The 20,881-nt window shown below is 48.4% G+C and overlaps 1 pseudogene; it reads left to right on the top strand.

Annotated features, from left to right (window-relative positions):
• The window catches only part of LOC105862849 (tubulin polyglutamylase complex subunit 2 pseudogene), a 153,699-nt pseudogene extending 146,739 nt beyond the window's left edge, over positions 1-6,960 (top strand).
• The last annotated feature ends 13,921 nt before the right edge of the window (positions 6,961-20,881 follow it).

Here is a 20,881-nt window from a genome sequence, read left to right as displayed (position 1 = left end):
CATGTTCTATTGGTCATTTATAAATAGTAAAAAAATGTGATTTAAATGATTGGCTATTTACTGTGTTCACTACTGGAGATTATGATTTGGAGGATGCTCTTTGAGGAATCCCTGTGCATGGAGGTTATTTTTAGACAAACCAGGAATTTGCATTATAATTTTTAAACAAAGAATTTTTAAAAGAAATGATTGTTACCAAACAGTGTAAAACATAGAAGTGATTTTTTTGACCTAAAATAATCATACTGCCAAAATAAAAAAAAAATTAAAAAATTAAAAAAAATTAAAAAATAAAAAAATAAAATAATCATACTTCTTACTTCCACATGTATATTTAACCATCAAACCTCCAAATATTCAATGGCCTTCACTCTAAGTGATGGAAATAATAATGCTTTACTTTCTTTTTTATTTATTTTTATTTCGGCATATGATGGGGGTACAGATTTTAAGATTTCAATAAATGCCCTTTCCCCCCTACCCCCCCAAGTCTGAGTCTCCAGCATGACCCCTACTTTCTTTTTTTTAAACAGATCTTTGAAATATGAAGCACTTAAACAAGGAAGACTTTTATAAATGAAAGAAGCAATGCAGCTTTTAAAAGACATTAAAATTTAGGTTAAATGAATAATCCAGAGAGAAAGTTAAGAAAACAATTCACTTTACAATTGCATCAAAAAGAAGAAAATACTTAGGAATAAACCCAACCAAGAAGGTGAAAGACTTGAAAGCTGAAAACTAGAAAATATAACAGAAAAAAATTAAAGAAAACACAAAAGTGCATCCATGTTCATGGATTATAAGATGATATCTGAACATGTCAATATTAACCAATGCAATCCACAGACTCAACGCAATCCCTATCAAAATCTTAGTGATATTTTTCACAGAAAAAGAAAACTCCCTAGGAGTTTTCCACGTGGAAATTCAAGGGACTTCTGAATGTTAAAAATAATCTTAAAAACTAAAAAAATTAGAGTCTGACACTTTCTGATTTTAAAACATTACAAAGCTACAGTAATCAAACCTCTGTGGCACTAACATTAACACAGACATACCAATGAATGGAATGGAATAGAAACCCAGAAAGAAACCAGTGCATACACGATCAAGTGATCTAAGATAGGAGTGCCGATACCACTCCATGGGGAAAGGACAGTTTTCAACAAATGATGTTGAGCAAAGTAAATATACATGTATTAAACAAAGAAGTTTTGACTCATATATACAAAATTATATATGTATTATATAATATATTATATACAATATATATATATATTATATATCACGGTCAAGTGATCTAAGATAGGAGTGTCAATACCACTCCATGGGGAAAGGACAGTCTCTTCAACAAATGATGTTGAGCAAAGTAAATATACATGTACTAAACAAAGAAGTTTTGACTCATATACAAAAATTAACTCAAAACATATTAAAGTTCTAATATAAGGTACAAAAATATAAAACTCATGGAAGAAAATGGTGGAAAGCTTATTGACATTAGAACTGGTGACTATCATTTGGATATGACATAAAAGCAAAGGCAAGAAACAATTTGAAAAAGGGACTACACCAATCTTAAGCTTTTCTACATTAAAAGACACAAACAACAGAGTCAAAGGCAGCCTATGGAATGGGAGAAAATATTTTGAAAATCATATATCTCATGAGGCAATAATTTAAAAATATATAAAGAATAATTAAAACTCAACAACAAAATTACAACCTGATTGAAATATAAGCAAGGATTGAGGCTTGCACCGCTGGCCCCAGGAGAGCGAGAGGGTCCCAGTGGAGGGGAGGCTGTGTGCTGGGGGTGCGGTGTGGGGCCCAGTCCCCGGCCACAGGAACAAGCGCCCAGTGGAGCTACTGCTGCCAGACCAGCCCTGGGCCCCCCATCTCCACCATGACACACTCTCAGGCGCCAGGGACTACAGCTCCCAGCATGCTGTGAACTTGATGGCTAAGGCAGAGGCAGATCAGGCCGCTCTCCACACCAGCTGCAGTGGCTTTCCCAGCAGCAGGGGCAGGGGGTGGGTGCAGGGAGGCTACACGCGAGCCATGGAGAAAATGTAGACCCTGTTGCCCGGTTGCAACAAGCCACACCTGGAGAAGCTGACTCTGGGCATTACCGCATCCTAGAATCTTCCCCAGGTGTGACAGAGGTGACCATCTTAGAAAAGGCACCTGCTGAACATCATATGATTTCTTCATGTGAACAAAAGAATAACTATGATGCCTGAAGATTTTTTTTTTTTTGAGACAGAGTCTCACTTTGTTGCCCAGGCTAGAGTGAGTGCCATGGCGTTAGACTAGCTCACAGCAACCTCAAACTCCTGGGCTCAAGCAATTCTCCTGCCTCAGCCTCCCAAGTAGCTGGGACTACAGGCATGCGCCACCATGCCCGGCTAATTTTTTCTATATATGTTAGTTGGCCAATTAATTTCTTTCTATTTATAATAGAGATGAGGTCTTGCTCTTGCTCAGGCTGGTTTCGAACTCCTGACCTCAAGCAATCCGCCCGCCTCGGCCTCCTAGAGTGCTAGGATTACAGGTGTGAGCCACCGCGCCCGGCCTGATGCCTGAAGATTTGAAGAACTTTTACTTGATGACCAATGGCTTCCACATGACATGGAGTGTGAAGCGGGATGAGAACACCATTCCATTGGGCAACATGGCAATTAACAGCATCTCAAAACTGACTCAACTCAACCAGTCTTCCACTTCCTAATGCACCAACTCTGGCAGACCTGGAGGACGATGCACATGAAGTATTACCACAGACACTGAGATCTGGTTCCTGGACAGAGCATTATACTGGCATTTTCTCACAGACACCTTTACTGCCTATTATCACCTGCTCATCACCCACCTGGGCCTGCCCCAGTGGCAGTATGCCTTCACCAGCTATGACATTAGCCCACAGGCCAAGCAATGGTTCAGCATGTATAAACCCATCACCTATAACACAAGTCTGCTCACAGAAGAGACCGATTCCTTTGTGAACAAGCTAGATCTCAGCAAAATGTTTAAGAGCAAGAACAAAATCTTAATCCCAAAAAAGAAAGGGCCGCCATTCCCCCGCTCCCTCCACTTCTAAATCTGGCTCTGGAAACCCTGTCCGGAAATGAACACCTCCAGCTTTTTACCAGCTCCAGAGCGGCAGTTCCCATGCACAGATGGCCCCAACCTCAGATTTTGTGTATGGAACCACAAGCTTCTTCCCATCTCAGTGGCCAAAATCCTAGGCCTTTGCTCTCACTGACATTATCCAGGAGTTGGAAGGGCATACTGAGGTCTCCCCAAGAGTTCCTCCCACAATTAGGTGATACTGTTGAGTCTCCAGAAGCAAGGGAGAATTTTGGATCTTGTTTAAGTGGCCAGATGGATCTGCTGAGAACTTTCCTGTTTCAATACCCAACCCTTAATCCATTAACAGTGATTAGATAAGTCTCCCCCACCAATGAAGCCACTGTTTTTGACCCATGAGGCATTAGAATTTTGCTGGTCATCCGGAATCCACTAGTCACATGTGGCTATTTACATTATATGAAAATTCATTTTCTCAATTGCATTAGCTACATTTCAATTATTCATGCCGTTAGTGGATTCTGTATTAGCATAAAGATATGGAACATTTCCATTATCACAGAAAGTTCTATTGGAGAGCACTGAATATGTTCATACTGGATCAATTTTTGTTATTGGGTCATAATGTTCCATGAAAATTCTTGAAGATAACAAGTGTACATTCTTTTTTTTTTTTTTTTTTTTTTTTTGAGACAGAGTCTCGCTTTGTTGCCCAGGCTAGAGTGAGTGCCGTGGCGTCAGCCTAGCTCACAGCAACCTCAAACTCCTGGCTCAAGCAATCCTCCTGCCTCAGCCTCCCGAGTAGCTGGGACTACAGACATGCGCCACCATGCCCGGCTAATTTTTTTTTTCTATATATATTAGTTGGCCAATTAATTTCTTTCTATTTATAGTAGAGACGAGGTCTCGCTCTTGCTCAGGCTGGTTTCGAACTCCTGACCTTGAGCAATCCGCCCGTCTCCGCCTCCCAGAGAGCTAGGATTACAGGCGTGAGCCACCGTGCCCGGCACAAGTGTACATTCTTTATATCCTTTACTCAATCATATCTCACTCTGCTAATTTCTTTTTCAGTTTCTTATAAAGTTTGTCTTCCTTGTCAAAAAAAAAAAACGCAAGGATTAAAAAGATACTTCTTTAAAGAAAATATATAAAAGGCTGATAAGGACATTAAAAAAATGCTCAACATCACTAATCATTAAGGAAATGCAAATAAAAGCTACAATGAGATATAACCTTGCATTCATTATGATGTCTGCTATAAAAAATGGTAAATAATCAAGTATATAGAGAAATTGTAACCCTTGTAGACAATTGGTAGGATTGTAAAATGGTGCTATTACTATGGCAAAGAGGATGGTGGTTCCTAAAATAAATTGAAAATACAACTATCCTATGACACAGCAACCCCATGTCTAAGAATATATCCAAAATAATAGAAACAAGGCCTCAAAGATATATTTGCAAATACATGTTCCTAGCAGAAATATTCAAAATATTCAAGGTACAGAAACAAGTGAGATGTTCATCAATAGGTGAAATGATGAAAAAAATGTAATATATTCAGGCAATGGAATACTATTGAGGCTCTCAAAAGAAGGAAGTCATCTTCTCCTTGAAGACATTATGGTAAGTGAAATAAGCCAGTGACAAGAGAACAAATGTTTGATTCCATTTAAAAAATTTATATAAGACAGAAAGATTGGGAGAAACATAAGCTAGTTGCTGCCCGCAGTATGAAGGGGAAAAGAGTAGGTATTTCTCCCTATAAGAGTAGGGAGAAATACACTTTGGAGAACAAATACTGCATTAACTCTAACCCCACTGAACAACACCTACCCTAATCCGAGGATAGACATACTACTTCAGGGACATCAAGTGCATTTGGAAGGCTCACTTCTTATGCTCGGGGTTGATTAGTAATGGAAATAACCCAACATGTGCTGAAAGAAAACACTGCCAAGACTACTACTATAATGACATTACAGTATAAACTAAAGTAACATAGTATACTCCAAGCTATGCCCCATGATCCCTGCAAATGTGGACCACAAAATACTTCCATTGAAAATACCTCCCCAAAATGTGTTCATTCCTTTTTCCCAACTCCCTCTCAATCTCTCCTTCTCCACACAAATCTGCATTTTACCCCTCCACAACTTCCCCAGTCCTTCTTTCTTCTCCTGCTCAGACTCAGACTCCCCTACTATTTCTGTGACTTTTCCTGCCCAAGGCCATGCAACGAAAATCATCTGTAGAAATACAAGAAGACAGAAAAAGGCATAGAGAATCATTAAAAGACACTTTCAGACTTAAAGAGAAATCCAAAACAGCAAAAGCGCCAAGGAGGCATATCGAGTGCACCCAAACATATACAGGTAGAACACAAAGAGGTAGAGAAGAATACACCAAACCACAAATGACTGCCAAGAGGATTGGGCCAACTATGAGAAAACTGCCTGATCTTTTAAGATACAGGAAAAAGAGAAAAGAGGAGCAGGGATGCACTGTACATTGAATTGACTAAAGGTGGGCACGTTTCAGTCCCTGTAGGGGGCACAAAGCCCAGCCACTCTGTCTTCTTTCCTGGGAAAAAACAACATGCCTCAGGTAGCCACCACACAGGCGCATGACAAGATTCCCAGAAGTGGAAGTGGTCTTTGACGATGGAAAATGACTCATACAGGGCATACAGCCCCGGGCTCCAAAAACAAAGGACACCAAGCAAACCATACACAGCGCAAAGCCAGAACTCCACTATGCAGACTTTTCCTAATACCGCGGAGATATGGCTGCCACCAGGATCCAGAGCCCAGGCTGCCTATACAGGACTTGCAAGGCATCTGACTGTCCACCTCCGCCAGACCCATGTCCCTGGTGCTTCCACAGCCTGACCCACCATGAGCCACCCTTCACCTAGGCTTCCAGAGAGCTCTGATCTGCCTGGGGTCTAGTCCCCTATACCTGAAGGACCACAACTGCAGGGCCAGCCAAGTCAAACTCTAACGCTGTCTTCTTCGTCCCAGGATGTCTGGCCCATGCGCCAAGACCAAACTGTGCCTGTCAGCTTTCACGGCAGACCACCTGGATTCAGACACAGAGAAGCACACACGTCTTGGTGGCTACCTCTCTGTGTACAGGAGGCAGGAAGGGAGGACTCACCTGGGGGATCCTTTCTCCTTTGTCACTGCCGAGAAGACGCCCTGCTCCTCAGCAGTCAGCCCTCAGAGGCCCAATACCTCACTCTACCTTCATTGCCTTCCTCCCTTGAGAAACAAGAACTCCCACCTGTGACCTCGGGAGGATCCCCTGGTCCCCTGCCACAATTCAATTCTGCAAAGCAAGGCGGGGCTAAGGAACAAGCGCCTCTTCCCTTGCAAGCCCACTTCTCAAAGTTCCTAGGAGGGCAGGAAAACACACCCCGGAGGCCAGGGCCTCTGCCTTTTCAGATGGGTTCCTGCAAGGGGATACCTCCTCCAAGCTTCAGTCCCCCTCCCCCCTTATACTGCCACCAGGACCTACAAGAGGGGACACAGAGCGACACCAGGGCAGAGGCCACAATTTGCTATGTTGCCTGAGCCTGCCCTGCCTGTGCCTTCTGCCACCCAGCAGTTGCTCGCCAGGCCAAACCCAAAGGCTCCATCCTTTTGGATGTTCTTGGCTTCCTGCCCTTCAGCAGGCCCAGAGGGACACCCTTCCTGCCCCATGGAAACCCAGAGCCTCCCTGGTCCAAAGCTTACCAATGTAGCCATTGGTCCTTTCCTGATGATACAGAAAAGAGCCACTTACCCCCAGAGAACACAAGCAGGGACGGTACAAAGGCCTCCAGCCACAGATGACCACCGGGGAACGGGCACAGCTCCAAGACAATGGCCGGTGGCTCGGAACATGCACAGAACAGGGAGAGGGAACAGGGTGGCACCACAGGGCAAGTAGCTTGCGGCTAGCTTTGCAACAGTGGTCGCCTCAACCACCAACCTGGGTACAGGGCCCCTCCCCACACCACAGGGCCTGGCTTGGGCCCGTGCCCGCCCATCTGCCTTCTTCCCCTGCCTGAGAAGGAACATATCAGTCCTGGCCACCACGGCCACCAATGGCTGGTGAAACCAAGGCTAGAAGCAGTCCTTTACAGAGGTGCACCATGGACAAGGGGCCACCTGGGCCGTATCACCCCTTGCTCCTAAGAAAGGGGGCACCAGGAAAACTGCCCACAGCCCTAGGTCCCGAGCTTGCAGCCCTGAACCAAGGCTCCCCAGTGCAGGCTCCCGCTAGTCCCGCCCAGGCATGGCTGCCACCAGGCTCCGCAGCCGGGACTTCCTGTACAGGCACGGAAGGCGGCTGGCTGTCCACCTCGGCCTGCCGCCTGTCCATGGTACTTCCATGGCCCCACCCGCCATGGGCCACCCTTAGCTGAGGCTTCCAGAGAGCTCTGATCTTTCGGGGTTCTACACCCTGTCCCTGCTGGACCCCGACTCCAGTTCCAAGCCACTCCTCCCTGGGAAACCCCAGGCCTAGCTTTATTTACAGGAGTGCCAAACTAGTACCTCTGGGTGGCACTGTTGCACCACAAATGTCCGCCTGCCCTTCCCCCAGGTCCACTCCCTCCGCCCTTGGCTGAGGAAAAAACGCCAACCACTGTCCAATCTGGCTCCAAAATGGCAGATGGCACCATCTCGCCCATGGGGAGGAGGAGCCGTCCCACTGCCCTGAAAATGGCCTCACTTTGGTATGCTTCACCTGCCTTCCTGACCAAAAGTGAAGAGTTCACCTGCAGTCCCCCTAGCAATGCACCGGAACCTACCCAAGCCCAACCTACACCGTGACCACTGGGGGCTACATAATGGCGAACATTCACATTGTGCATGGACTGGTCCCAACCCCAGCCCCTGCCAGCCAGGAGACATTCTAACATGGGAGCTCTCACAGGTCAGTCCAAGGCCACCTTCACCACCAGTCCAGGGTGACCACTGGCCCACGGGACTACGCAGGGGAGCAAAGAGTCATGAGAAACTGTGAGTCCCTGACAGCGGGCATGAGCACCAGACCCTTCTCACTCTGGCAACCCTCAGGGCCTCAGGCATGGCGAGGTCAGACAGCACCAGATCCAGGTGCCACCTGTAAGATTCCGGTTTTAGTCGCACAGAGCCCAGGTCCACCTCCGCACGTCTCCCACCATGCAAAGCACATAGAGGTGTGCACATTTGTGCAAACTCGTGTGTGCTATGCCAGACCAGAATGAGGCAGAAGTGTTGCATCGTCTCCCCCCTAAATGGGTGTCCATCCTCGCGGACATATTGACTGTGTCGGGACGTATTACAGAGAGGAATAACCCCCACACGTCCGCAAAGATCAGACCATCCAGGAGCACAGCTCTGTAGACGACACAAGATAAACACGAGGGACTCGGTACAGCCACCCTCACCACCTCCCTGTCCACCTCCCCAACTTGACCCCAAAAATATCAGTGAAGGATTCCCTCTCACTCACTTTCCGTCTCCCCTCCCCGTGTCTCTCTGTCTCTCTCCGCCTACCTTCTCAGTCATCCTTTTTCTCTCTCTCTCTCTCCCATGCCCTACTTGCACCATGTGTGCGATGAGCCTGTCAGATGTGTGTGTGTGTGTGTGTGTGTGTCTCTGTGTGCGCATGGGAGCACCTCCAGCTGTCTCCGGGACTGTTTATCTAGGTATTGCCCCCAAAACAGGACAGGTGTCTTGGAAGGGGTTAGAAATAGTTCCATTAGACCCAGAGGCGTCAACACAAACATAATGGAACCAAAACCCCAAGCCACCACCTCCACACACAGATAGTGGTTGCCACCTCCAACACCACGGACACCCTGAAGAGACCTACCAGATCCCCAAAGCCAGGGCCAGCAAAGTCAAACTCTGACCCTGTCCTCTTGGTCCCGGGATGTCTGGCCCAAGCGCCACAGCCAAACTGTGCCTGTCGGGTTTCGTGGCAGTCCACCGAGACTCGGGCACAGACAAGCACAACATCTGGATTGGCGCCTACCTCTCTGTGTACAGGAGGCGGGAAGGGAGGACTCACCTGGGGGATCTTTTCTCCTTTTGTCACTGCCGAGAAGACGCTCTGCTCCTCAGCAGTCAGCCCCCAGAGGCCCAACACCTCACTCTACCTTCATTACCCTCCTCCCTTGAGAAACAAGACCTCCCACCTGTGACCTCAGGAGGATCCCCTGGTCCCCTGCCACGCTTCCATTCTGCAAGGCAATGCCCGGCTGAGGGACACCAGCTCCAAGAAGCCCCTCTCTTTCCTCAGCAGAATGCTTCTCAATGATCTCAGGCCCGCAGAAAAACACGCCCCAGTGGCCCAGGCCTCTGCCTTTCCAGATGGGTCCTGCCAGAGGATACACCCTCCAAGCTCCAGCCCTGCAAGCCAAGGTTGGTACCGTCTGATGCTGTCCCCGAGGCCCACGGGAGGGGACGCAGAGCGACACCAGGGCGGAGGCGCCAGGGCCCACCACCATTCCCTATGCTGCCTGAGCCAGCCATGCCTGTGCCTTCTGCCACACAGCAGTCCCTCGCTGGGCCAAATCAATGGCTCCGTCCTTCTGGACGCTCTCAGCTTGCTGCCCTTCAGCAGGCCCAGCAGGACTCCCTTCCTGCCCTGTGGAAACCCACAGCCTCCCTTGTCCGCAGCTTGCCGCCATAGCCATTAGTCCTCTCCTGATAACAGAGCAAAGACCCGCATACCCCCAGAGCATACAAGCAGGGACGGTGCAAGGCCCCAAGCCACAGATGACAGGCACAGGTCCAAGACAATGGCCTCTGGCTCAGCACATGGACAGAACAGAGAGACGGAGCAGGGCAGCACCACAGGGCAAGTAGCTTGGGGCTGGCTTTGCATCAGTGGTCGCCTCAAGGCCAGCATGGGTACCGGGCCCTGCCACACAACACAGGGACTGGCCCGGCCTGGGTCCGAACATCTGCCTTCTTCCAGGACCTGAGAAGGAACTTCTAAGCCCTGGCCACCACAGCCCCGACGATAGCTGGTGAAACCCTGGGCTGGGAGCAATCCTTCAAGGGGCGCACCATGGACAAGGGGCCACCTTGGCCAGATTGCCCCTTGCTCCTAAGGGAAAGGGCACCGGACAAGCTGCCCACAGCCCTTGGTCTGCAGATTGCAGCCCTGAGCCCCAGCTCCCCTGTGCAGGCTCCCGCTAGTCCCGCCCAGATATGGCCGCCACCAGACTCCAAAGCCGGGACTTCCTGTACAGGCCAGCCAGGAGGCTGGCTGTCCACCACAGCATGCCGCATGGCCTTGGTGATTCCACAGCCCCAACCGCCAGGGTCCACCCTTTCCCGAGGCCTCCAGAGAGCTCTGTTATGTCCCGGTTCCCAACCTCTTGAGCCTCCTCGACCCTGACTCCAGATCCAAGCCATTCGTCCCGAAGAAATCCCAGGCCTGGCTTCGCGGGAGCGCCAAACTAGTTCCTCTGGATGGCACTGTTGCACCACAAATGCCCGCCTGCCCTTCCCCCAGGTCCACTCCCTCCACCCTTGGCTGAGGAAAAAACGCCAACCACTGTCCAATCTGGCTCCAACATGGTGGATAATGTCCTCTTGCCCATAGGGAGGAGGAGGCATCCCACTGTCCTCAGCCTCTCCTCACAATGGTCCCATTCACCTCCCTCCTGACGAAAAGGGAAGAGTTCACCTGCAGTCCCCCTAGCGACGCACCGGAACCTAACAAATCCCCACCTACACTGTGAACATTGGAGGCTGCCAGAGGGCCAAGATCCACACTGGGCACAGGGCTGGCTCCAACCCCAGCCCCTGCCGGCCAGGAGACATTCTGATATGAGAGCTCTCACAGGTCAGTCCAAGGCCACCTTCACAACCAGGTCCAGGGCGACCACTGACCCACGGGACCACGCAGGGGAGCAAAGAGTCACGAGAAACTGTGAGCCCCTGACAGCGCACATGACCACTGGGCCCTTCTCACTCTGGCAACCATCAGAGCCTCGGGCGTGGCGAGGTCAGACAGCACCAGACCCAGGTGCCACCCCCTAAGACACCCGTTTTTCCTCGCGTCGAGCCCAGGTCCACCTTTGCATGTCTCCCACCAGGAGGCTTGCCGTGCAAAGCGTATAGAGGTGTGCGTGCTTTGCGGACTCCTATGTGCTCCCCTGGATGAGGAGGAGAGCAACGATGATGAGGCAGAAGTGTTGCATCATCGTCCCCCTAAATGGCTGTCCATCCTCCTGGACAAATTACTTGCACAGTGTCGAGGCATATTATAGAGAGCAACAACCCTCTCTTGCCTTCCTCCCCTTCGGCTGCCCTAGTGGGATACCCTTCCTGCCCCTTAGAAACCCAGAGCCTCCTTTGTCCAAAGCTTGCCGCCATAGCCTTTGGTCCTATCATGATGACAGAGCAAAGACACCCATATCGGCAGAGCACACAAGCAGGGACGGTGCAAGGCCCCAAACCTCAGATGACCACTGGGGAACGGGCACAGCTCCAAGACAAGGGCTGCTGGCTCAGGACATGCACAGGACAAGGAGAGGGAGCAGGGCGGCACCACAGTGCAAGTTGCTTGAGGCTGCCTTTGATCAGTGGTCACCTAAAGGCCAGCCTGGCTACAGGGCCCCTCCACATTGCCATAGGGCCTGACTGGGGCCTGGGCCCGCCCATCTATCTTCTTCCCAGGCCTGAAAAAGAAAGTCCCAGTCCTGGCCACCAAGGCAGTCAACTGCTGGTGAAATCCTGGGATGGGAACAGTCCTTCACAAGGGTACACCATGGACAAAGGGCCACCTAGGCCAGACCGCCGCTTGCTCCTTAGGGAAAGGGCACCAGGCAAGCTGCCCACAGCCCTGGGTCCCCAGATTGCAGCCCTGAGCCCCGGATTCCCAGTGCAGGCTCCGGCTAGTCCCGCCCAGACATGGCCGCCACCAGGCTCCGCAGCCGGGACTTCCTGTAAAGGCTACCAGGAAGCCGGCTGTCCACCTCAGCATGCCGCCTGGCCATGGTCACTCCACACCCCAACACGCCACGGGTGACCCTTCCCAGAGGACTCAAGAGAGCTCTGATCTGGCCAGGGTCCCAACCCCTGTCGCTGAGGGACCCACACTGCACTCCCAAGCCACTTCTCCCCAGGAAACCCCAGGCCTGGCTTCGCGGGAGCACCAAACTAGTTCCTCTGGATGGCACTGTTGCACCACAAATGCCCGCCTGCCCTTCCCCAGGTCCACTCCCTCCGCCCTTGGCTGAGGAAAAAACGCCAACCACTGTCCAAAGTGGCTCCAACATGGCAGATAGCAGGTTCTTTTTTTTTTTTTTTCGGCATATTATGGGGGTACAGATTTTAAGGTTTCAATAAATGCCCATTTCCCCTCTCCCCCCAAAAGTCTGAGTCTCCATCATGACCATCCCCCAGATGGGGCACATCTCACTCATTATATATGTATATACCCGCTCCCCTCCCCCCTCCCACCTGCCCAATACCCTATTACTGCAGTACCTATGTGACCATTTAGGTGCTGTTCAGTTAATACCAATTTGCTGGTGAGTATATGTGGTGCTTGATTTTCCATTCTTGGGAAACTTCACTTAATAGTATGGGTTCCAGCTATAACCAGGAAAATATAAAATGTGCTATGTCACCATTATTTCTTGGAGCTGAATAGTACTCCATGGTATACATATACCACATTTTATTTATCCATTCTTGGATTGAGGGGCACTTGGGCTGTATCCACAGCCTTGCAATTATGAATTGTGCTGCTATAAACATTCGAGTGCAGGTATCTTTTTTGTAGAGTGTCACTGGATCTTTTGGGTAGATGCCCAGCAATGGGATTGCTGGATCAAATGGTAGATTCACTTGTATCGCTTTAAGGTATCTCCATATTGCTTTCCACAGGTTGAAATAGTTTGCAGTCCCACCAGCAGTGTAGGAGTGTTCCTCTCTCTCTGCATCCACGCCAGCATTTATTGTTTGGAGACTTTTTGATAAAGGCCATTCTCACTGGAGTTAAGTGATATCTCATTGTGGTTTTGATTTGCATTTCCCTAATGATTAGAGATGTTGAGCATTTTTTCATATGTTTGTTAGCCATTCTTCTGTCTTCTTTAGAAAAGTTTCTGTTCAAGTCCTTTGCCCACTTTTTAATGGAGTTATTTGATTTTTTCTTCCTGATTTTCGTGAGTTCTAAGTATATTCTAGTTATCAGTCCCTTATCGGATGCATAGGATGCAAAAATTTTCTCCCATTCTGTAGGTTGTCTGTTTACTTTCATGACTATTTCTTTGGCTGTGCAGAAGCTTTGTAGTTTGATCATGTCCCATTTATTTATTTTTGTTGCTGCTGTGATTGCCTTTGGGGACTTCTTCATAAACTCTTTGCCCAGGCCGATGTCTAGGAGAGTGTTTCCAACTTTTTCCTCTAGAATGCTAATAGTTTCATACCTAAGGTTTAAGTCTGTTATCCAGCGTGAGTTGATTTTTGTGAGAGGTGAACGGTGTGGGTCCTGCTTTAGCCTTCTACAGGTGGCTATCCAGTTTTCCCAGCACCATTTATTGAAGAGGGATTCTTTTCCCCAGCGTATGTTTTTGTCTGCTTTGTCAAAGATTAGATGGCTATATGAGGATGGTTTTATATCAGGATTCTCACATCTGTTCCACTGGTCCATATTCCTATTTTTGTGCCAATACCATATTGATTTAATTACTACAGCTTTGTAGTATAGTTTGATATCTGGCATATTAATGCCTCTCATTTTGTTTTTGTTGCCTAGAATTGCTTTTGATATTCAAGGTCTTCTTTGGTTCTATACGAAGCGTAAAATTATTTTTTCTATATCTGTGAAGAATGCTGATGGCATTTTAATAGGTATTGCATTGAATCTGTAGATCAGTTTGGGTAGTATAGACATTTTAATGATGTTGAGTCTGCCGATCCACGAGCATGGTATGGATTTCCATCTGTTTACATCCTCTGATATTTCCTTCCTCAGTGTTTCATAGTTCTCCCTGTAGAGGTCTTTTACGTCCTTGGTTAAGTATATTCCTAGGTACTTTAATTTCTTTGTTGCTATTGTGAAGGGCATTGATTCTTTGACTTGGTTCTCAATTAGATTGTTGTTGACGTATATGAATGCCTCTGATTTCTGTGTATTGATTTTGTATCCTGAGACTTGACTAAATTCATTGATCAGTTCCAGGAGTTTCTTGGTTGAATCCTTGGGGTTTTCTAGATATAATATCATATCATCAGCAAACAGTGAAAGTTTCTCTTCTGCCTCTATTTGGATACCTTTAATTCCATTTTCCTGTCTGATTGCTGTAGCCAAGACTTCCAGCACTATGTTGAACAGAAGTGGAGATACTGGGCACCCTTGTCTGGTTCCAGTTCTAAGTGGGAATGATTTCAATTTTTCCCCATTCAGTATGATGTTGGCTATGGGTCTGTCATATATGGCTTGTATCATTTTTAGGTATGTCCCTTCTATGCCTATTTTCTTAAGTGTTCGTATCATGAAAGGGTGTTGAATTTTGTCAAAAGCTTTTTTCTGCATCTAATGAAAGAATCATGTGGTCTTTGTTTTTGCTTCTGTTTATGTGGTGAAATGCATTTATAGATTTACCTATGTTGAACCATCCCTGCATCCCTGGGATGAAGCCCACTTGGTCGTGATGGATTATTTTTTTGATAAGCGTCTGGATTCGGTTAGCTAAGATTTTGTTGAAAATTTTTGCATCTATATTCATTAGGGATATTGGTCTGTAGTTTTCTTTTTTTGTTGCATCCTTTCCTGGTTTGGGTATCAGAGTAATATTCGCTTGATAAAAGGTGTCGGGGAGGTTTCCGTTCTTCTCGATGTTGTGGAATAGTTTCTGCAAGATAGGTACTAGTTCTTCTTTGTAAGTGTGGTAAAATTCGGGTGTGAAGCCATCTGGACCGGGACTTTTCTTTTTAGGGAGATTTTTAATTGCTGTTTCTATTTCAGCTGTTGAGATTGGTCTGTTCAGGGAATCTATTTCTTCCTGGTTGAGCCTAGGGAGGCTGTCTGTTTCTAGAAATTTGTCCATTTCCTCCACATTTTCCAGTTTGTGTGCATAAAGATTTTTGTAGTATTCATAAATTATATCTTGTATCTCTTTGGGATCAGTTGTGATATCTCCTTTTTTATTCCTGATGGAGCTTATTAGAGATTTCTCTTTTCTGCTTTTCATTAGCTTAGCCAATGGTGTGTCAATTTTGTTTATTTTTTCAAAGAACTAACTTTTTGTTTTATTAATCTCCTGAATAGCGTCCCTGTTTTCAATTCCGTTTAGTTCTGATTTGATCTTGTTGACTTCACTTCTTCTGCTGGGTTTGGGGTTGGTCTGTTCTTCTTTTTCCAGCTCTTTGAGTCGTTTCATTAGATTGTCTATTTGTGATCTTTTTGTCTTTTGGTTATAGGCATTTATGGAGATAAACTTTCCTTTCAGAACTGCTTTAGCTGTGTCCCAGAGGAGTTGATAACTTGTCTCTCCATTGTCGTTTTCTTCATAGAATTTTTTTATTTCCATCTTCATTTCTTCATTTATGAAGTAATTATTTAGTAGGAGGTTGTTTAATTTCCACGTTTTTGTGTAGAAATGTGACTGTTAGGGTTGATTTCTATTTTTATTCCACTGTGATCTGAGAAGGTACATGGTATGATTTATATTTTTTTAAATTTCTTGAGATTTACTTTGTGTCCTAGGATATGGTCAATCTTAAAGAATGTCCCGTGAGCTGATGAGAAGAACGTATATTCAGTGGATGTTGGGTAGAATGTCCTATAGCTGTCAGACCCAATTGTTCCAGGGTTTTGTTTAAGTTCATTATTTCTTTATTAATTTTCTGTCTGGAGGATCTGTCTTGTGCCATCAGTGGGGTGTTGAAATCTCCGGTGATTATGGAGTTGCTATTAATGCATTTGCTTAGATCCAGTAAGGTTTGCTTTATAAAACTGGGTGTACCTAAGTTGGGTACATATATATTTAAAATTGATATTTCTTCTTGTTGAAGTGTGCCCTTCACCATTATATAGTGACCCTCTTTGTCTTTCACTACTTTTGTTGCTTTAAAAACTAAATCGTCTGAAATTAGAACTGCCACACCAGCCTTCTTTTGGCTTCCACTTGCCTGGAATACTGATCTCCACCCTTTTAGTCTATATGCATCCTTGCAGGTTAGATGTGTTTCCTGAAGACAGCATATACTTGGCCTGTATTTTCTTATCCATTCAGCCAGCCTATGTCTCTTGAGTGGAGAGTTTAAGCCATTCACATTTATTGAGAGAACTGATAGGTAAGGTAGATTACTGTTCATTCTGTTGTGTTGGATGTTGTTGCTTTGATTTCTCTCTTGAGCCAATGTATTATCTGGCCTTTAATCATTGGGTTTTGGTTGTTTTTATATTCGTGAGTTTTTATTATGGTGCTCCGTGCGTAACACTGTTTTGAGTAGTTCTTGTAGGGCTGGTCTTGTCTTGGTGAATTCTCTGAGACTTTGCTTGTCTGAGAATGTCTTTATTTGTCCTTCATATAGGAAGCTTAGTTTTGCAGGGAATAAGTTTCTAGGCTGGGCATTGTTTTGTTTCAGAAGAGTGAGAATGGGGCCCCAGTCTCTCCTTGCTTGTAAAGTCTCATTAGAGAAGTCTGGTGTTATTCGTATTGGCTTTCCCTTGTAGGTTACTTGCTTCTTTCTTCTTACAGCTCTTAAAAGGGCCTCTTTAGTTGATATTTTGGTCAGTCTGATGACTGCATGACGTGATGTCTTCCTGTTTGCATTGAATCTCCCAGGGGTCCTCTGGGCTTCTTGAACTTGTATATCGAGATTTTGAGCAAGGCCTGGGAAATTTTCCTCTATTATATCTTCAAATAGCATGTCCAGCCCTTGAGTGTTGTCTTCTTCCCCTTCTGCTAACCCTATGACCCTCACGTTAGGTTTTTTCACATAGTCCCACAGCTCTTGTAGGCTTTGGTCTTTTCTCTTGTTTCTCTGCTCTATCTCTGTGACTGATTTATTTAATTGGAAGGTGTTATCTTCAATCTCTGAGATTCTTTCTTCTGTTTGATCTACCCTGTTCTTGAGACTTTCCACAGTATTTTGTAATTCCCTGAGTTGATTCTTCATCTCCAGGACTTCGGTTAAAGTTTTCTTCACTGTGTCGATCTCTTTAGTGAAACTTTGTTCCATATCCTGGAGGCTTTTTGTGGTTTCTTTGTGTTGGTTATTGAGTTGTTGTTGCAGGTCGGTGAGTGTTCTTATGATCCACATACGAAATTCCTCTTCTGTCATATTGGTGCCTGTTTTTGGTCGGTGTCCGTTTCTAGGGGGCTGGTGCTCCTCTTTGGGGGTGTGTTTTCCGTTTGGTTCTTCATATTTCCTGAGTTCTTTCACTGATTTCTTCCCATGTCGGTCCATTGTTGTTTCTTTCCTTTAGGTTTTTGTTTGGGTATTCACACACCTTGTTTAGTTTCTGAGCCGTTAGGTGGTGTCTGTGGGTGAGATTCGACCACTCCCTGTATAATGAGTCAGTGGGTGCTGTGAAAAGGCTGTGCAGGATGCCGTCCCTGTCAGTAGGTGGCGCTTGCTTGGAGGAACAGGCTACACTGTTGATTTTGTGTCCTGTTATCAGCTCTTGTTCTGGGCGGAGGTGGGTTGGGTAAGCCTGCCCTCAGGCACCACCAATGCCCTTAGCAGGGGTCAAAGTTCTGTTCTCTCAGATAGCAGGTTCTTGCCCTTGTGGAGGTAGAGCCATTCCACTGCCCTAAATCTGGTCTGTGGTCCCCTTCACTTGCCTTCCATACCAAAAGGGAAGAGTTCACCTGCAATCCCCCTAGCATTGCACCAGATCCCACCCAATCCCGACCTACACCATGAACACTGGGGGCTGCGTGAGGGCCAAGATCCACACTGGACACACGGTGGCTCCAACCCCAGCTCCTTCCGTCCAAGAGACATTCTGACATGGGCATTCTCACAAGTCAATCTAAGGCCACCTTCACCACCTGGTCCAGGGTGACCAGTGTACCATGGGACCGCACAGGGGAGCAAAGAGTCTGGAAACTGTGAGCCCCTGACAGCGGGCATTAGCACCCGGCCCTTCTCACTCTGGCAACCCTCAAGGCCTCAGGCGTGGTGAGGTCAGACAGCACCAGACCCAGGTGCCACCCCCAAGACACTCGTTTTCCTCACAAGGAGCCCAGGTCCACCTCCACACGTCTCCCACCAGGAGGCTTGCCGTGCAAAGCACGTAGAGGTGTGCACGTTTGTGCAGACTCGTGGGTGCTATGCCGGACAAGGACAAGGCAGAAGTGTTCCATTGTCTTCCCCCTAAATGGGTGTATATCCTCACGAAAAAATTGACCGCGTCGGGGCATATTACACAGAGGAATAACCCCCACACATACGCAGAGAACATATTGTCCAGGAGCACAGCTCTGTAGATGACACAAGGGAAACATCAGGGACTCGGTACAGCTATCCTCATGACCTCCCTGTCCACCTCCCCATCTTGACCCCAAAAATATGGGTGAAAGATTCCCTCTCACTCACTTTCCGTCTCCCCTCCCCGTGTCTCTCTGTCTCTCTCCGCCTATATTCCCAGTCATCCTTTTTCTTTTTCTCTCTCTCATTAGGAATTCTCTCTCTCTCTCCCATGCCCCACTTCCACCGTGTGTGCCTATCAGCCTGTGGTGTGTGTGTATGTGTGAGTGTGTGTGTGTGTCTGTGTTCGTGCACCTCCTGCTGTCTATAGGACCACTTGTCTAAGTATTGCCCCCAAAACAGGACAGGTGTGATGGAAGGGGCTAGAAATCATTCCACTAAACTGAAAGGCGTCAACGCAAACATAATGGAGCCGAAAACCCCGGCCGCCACCTCCACAGATGGCTGCTGCCACCTCCAACACCACGGACACCCTGCAGAGCACCTCTCAGATACCCAAAGCCAGGGCCAACCAAGTAAAACTCTGACCCTGTCCTCTTGGTTTCGGGATGTCTGGCCCATGCGCCACAGCCAAACTGTGCCTGTCGGGTTTCATGGCAGTCCACCTGAACTCGGGCACAGACAAGCACACGTCTTGGCAGCTACCTCTCTGCGTACAGGAGGCGGGAAGGCAAGACTCGCCTGGGGGATCTTTTCTCCTTTTGTCACTGCAGAGAAGATGCCCTGCACCTCAGCACTCAGCCCTCAGAGGCCCAACACCTCACTCTACCTTCATTGCCCTCCTCCCTTGAGAATCAAGACCTCCCACCTGTGACCTCGGGAGGGTTCCCTGGTCCCCTGCCATGCTTCCATTCTGCAAGGCAAGGCGGGGACGAAGAACACCGGCTTAGACAGGCTCCTCACTTCCCTTGCAAGACCTCTTGTTAAAGATGTAGGGCACCCAGGAGAACACGCCCCAGTGGGCCCGGCCTCTGCCTTTCCATATGGGTTCCCGCAAAGGGATATGTCCTCCAAGCTCTGGCCCCGCAAGCCAAGGTGAGCGCTGTCCGATGCTTCCCCAAAGGCCCATGGGAGGGGACGCAGGGCCCACCACCATTCGCTATGCCACCTGAGCCTCCTCTGCCTATGTCTTCTGCCACACAGCAGTCCCTCCCCAGGCCAAACCCAAAGGCTCCATCGTTCTGGACGCTCTCGGCTTGCTGCCCTTCAGCAGGCCCAGCGGGACACCCTTCTGCCCTGTGGAAACCGAGAGCCTCCCTTGTCCAAAGCTTGCCGCCATAGCCATTGGTCATCTACTCATGACAGAGCAAAGACCCGCATACCCCCAGAGCACACAAGCGGGGACTGTGAAAGGCCCCAAGCCACAGATGACTACTGGTGTATGGGAACAGCTCCAAGACAATGGCCACTGCTTGGGACATGCACACGACAGGGAGAGGGAGCAGGGCGGCACCATAGGGCAAGGGGCTTGGGGGTGGCTTTGCATCATTGGTCACCTCAAAGGCCAGGCTGGGTACGGGGCCCCACCCCATGACATAGTACCTAGCCAGGGCCTGGACTGCCCATCTGCCTTCTTCCTTGGCCAGAGAAGGAATGTCTCAGCCCTGGCCACCAGGGCCGCCAATGGCTGGTGAAACCCTGGGCTGCAAGCAATCCTTCACACTGGTGCACCAAGGACAAGGGGCCACCTAGGCCGTACCACTCCTTGCTCCTAAGGGAAAGGGCACCAGGCAAGCTGCCCACAGCCCTGGGTCCCCAGATTGCAGCCCTGAGCCCTGGCTCCCCAGTGCAGGCTCCTGCTAGTCCCGCCCAGACATGGCCGCCACTAGACTCCGCAGCCTGGACTTCCTGTACAGGCCCGCTAGCCAGCTGGCTGTGCACCTGAGCCTGCCGCCTGACCCTGGTGCTTCCACAGCCCCACCCACTACCGGCCACCCTTCCCCCAGGCCTCCAGAGAGCTCTGATCAGCCCCGGTTCTACCCCCTGTCCATACTGGACCCCCACTGCACTCCCAAGCCACTCCTCCCCAGGAAACCCCAGGCCTGGCTTCGCGGGAGCGCCAAACAAGTTCCTCTGGATGGCACTGTTGCACCACAAATGCCCGCCTGCCCTTCCCCAGGTCCACTCCCTCCGCCCTTGGCTGAGGAAAAAACGCCAACCACTGTCCAATCTGGTTCCAACATGGCGGATAGCAGGTTCTTGCCCATGTGGAGGTGGAGCCATCCCTCTGCCCTGAAACTGGCCTCATTGTGGTCCCCTTTACCTGCCTTCCTCACCAGAAGGGAAGAGTCTACCTGCAGTCCCCCTAGCAACACACCGGAACCCACCCAATCCCAACCTAAACC

Source organism: Microcebus murinus, chromosome X (assembly GCF_040939455.1).
Source record: "Microcebus murinus isolate Inina chromosome X, M.murinus_Inina_mat1.0, whole genome shotgun sequence".
In the NCBI taxonomy this organism is placed as follows: Eukaryota; Metazoa; Chordata; class Mammalia; order Primates; family Cheirogaleidae; genus Microcebus; species Microcebus murinus.
The sequence above is the reverse complement of the archived record's forward strand: the minus strand, read 5'-3'. Positions and strand labels throughout refer to the sequence as shown.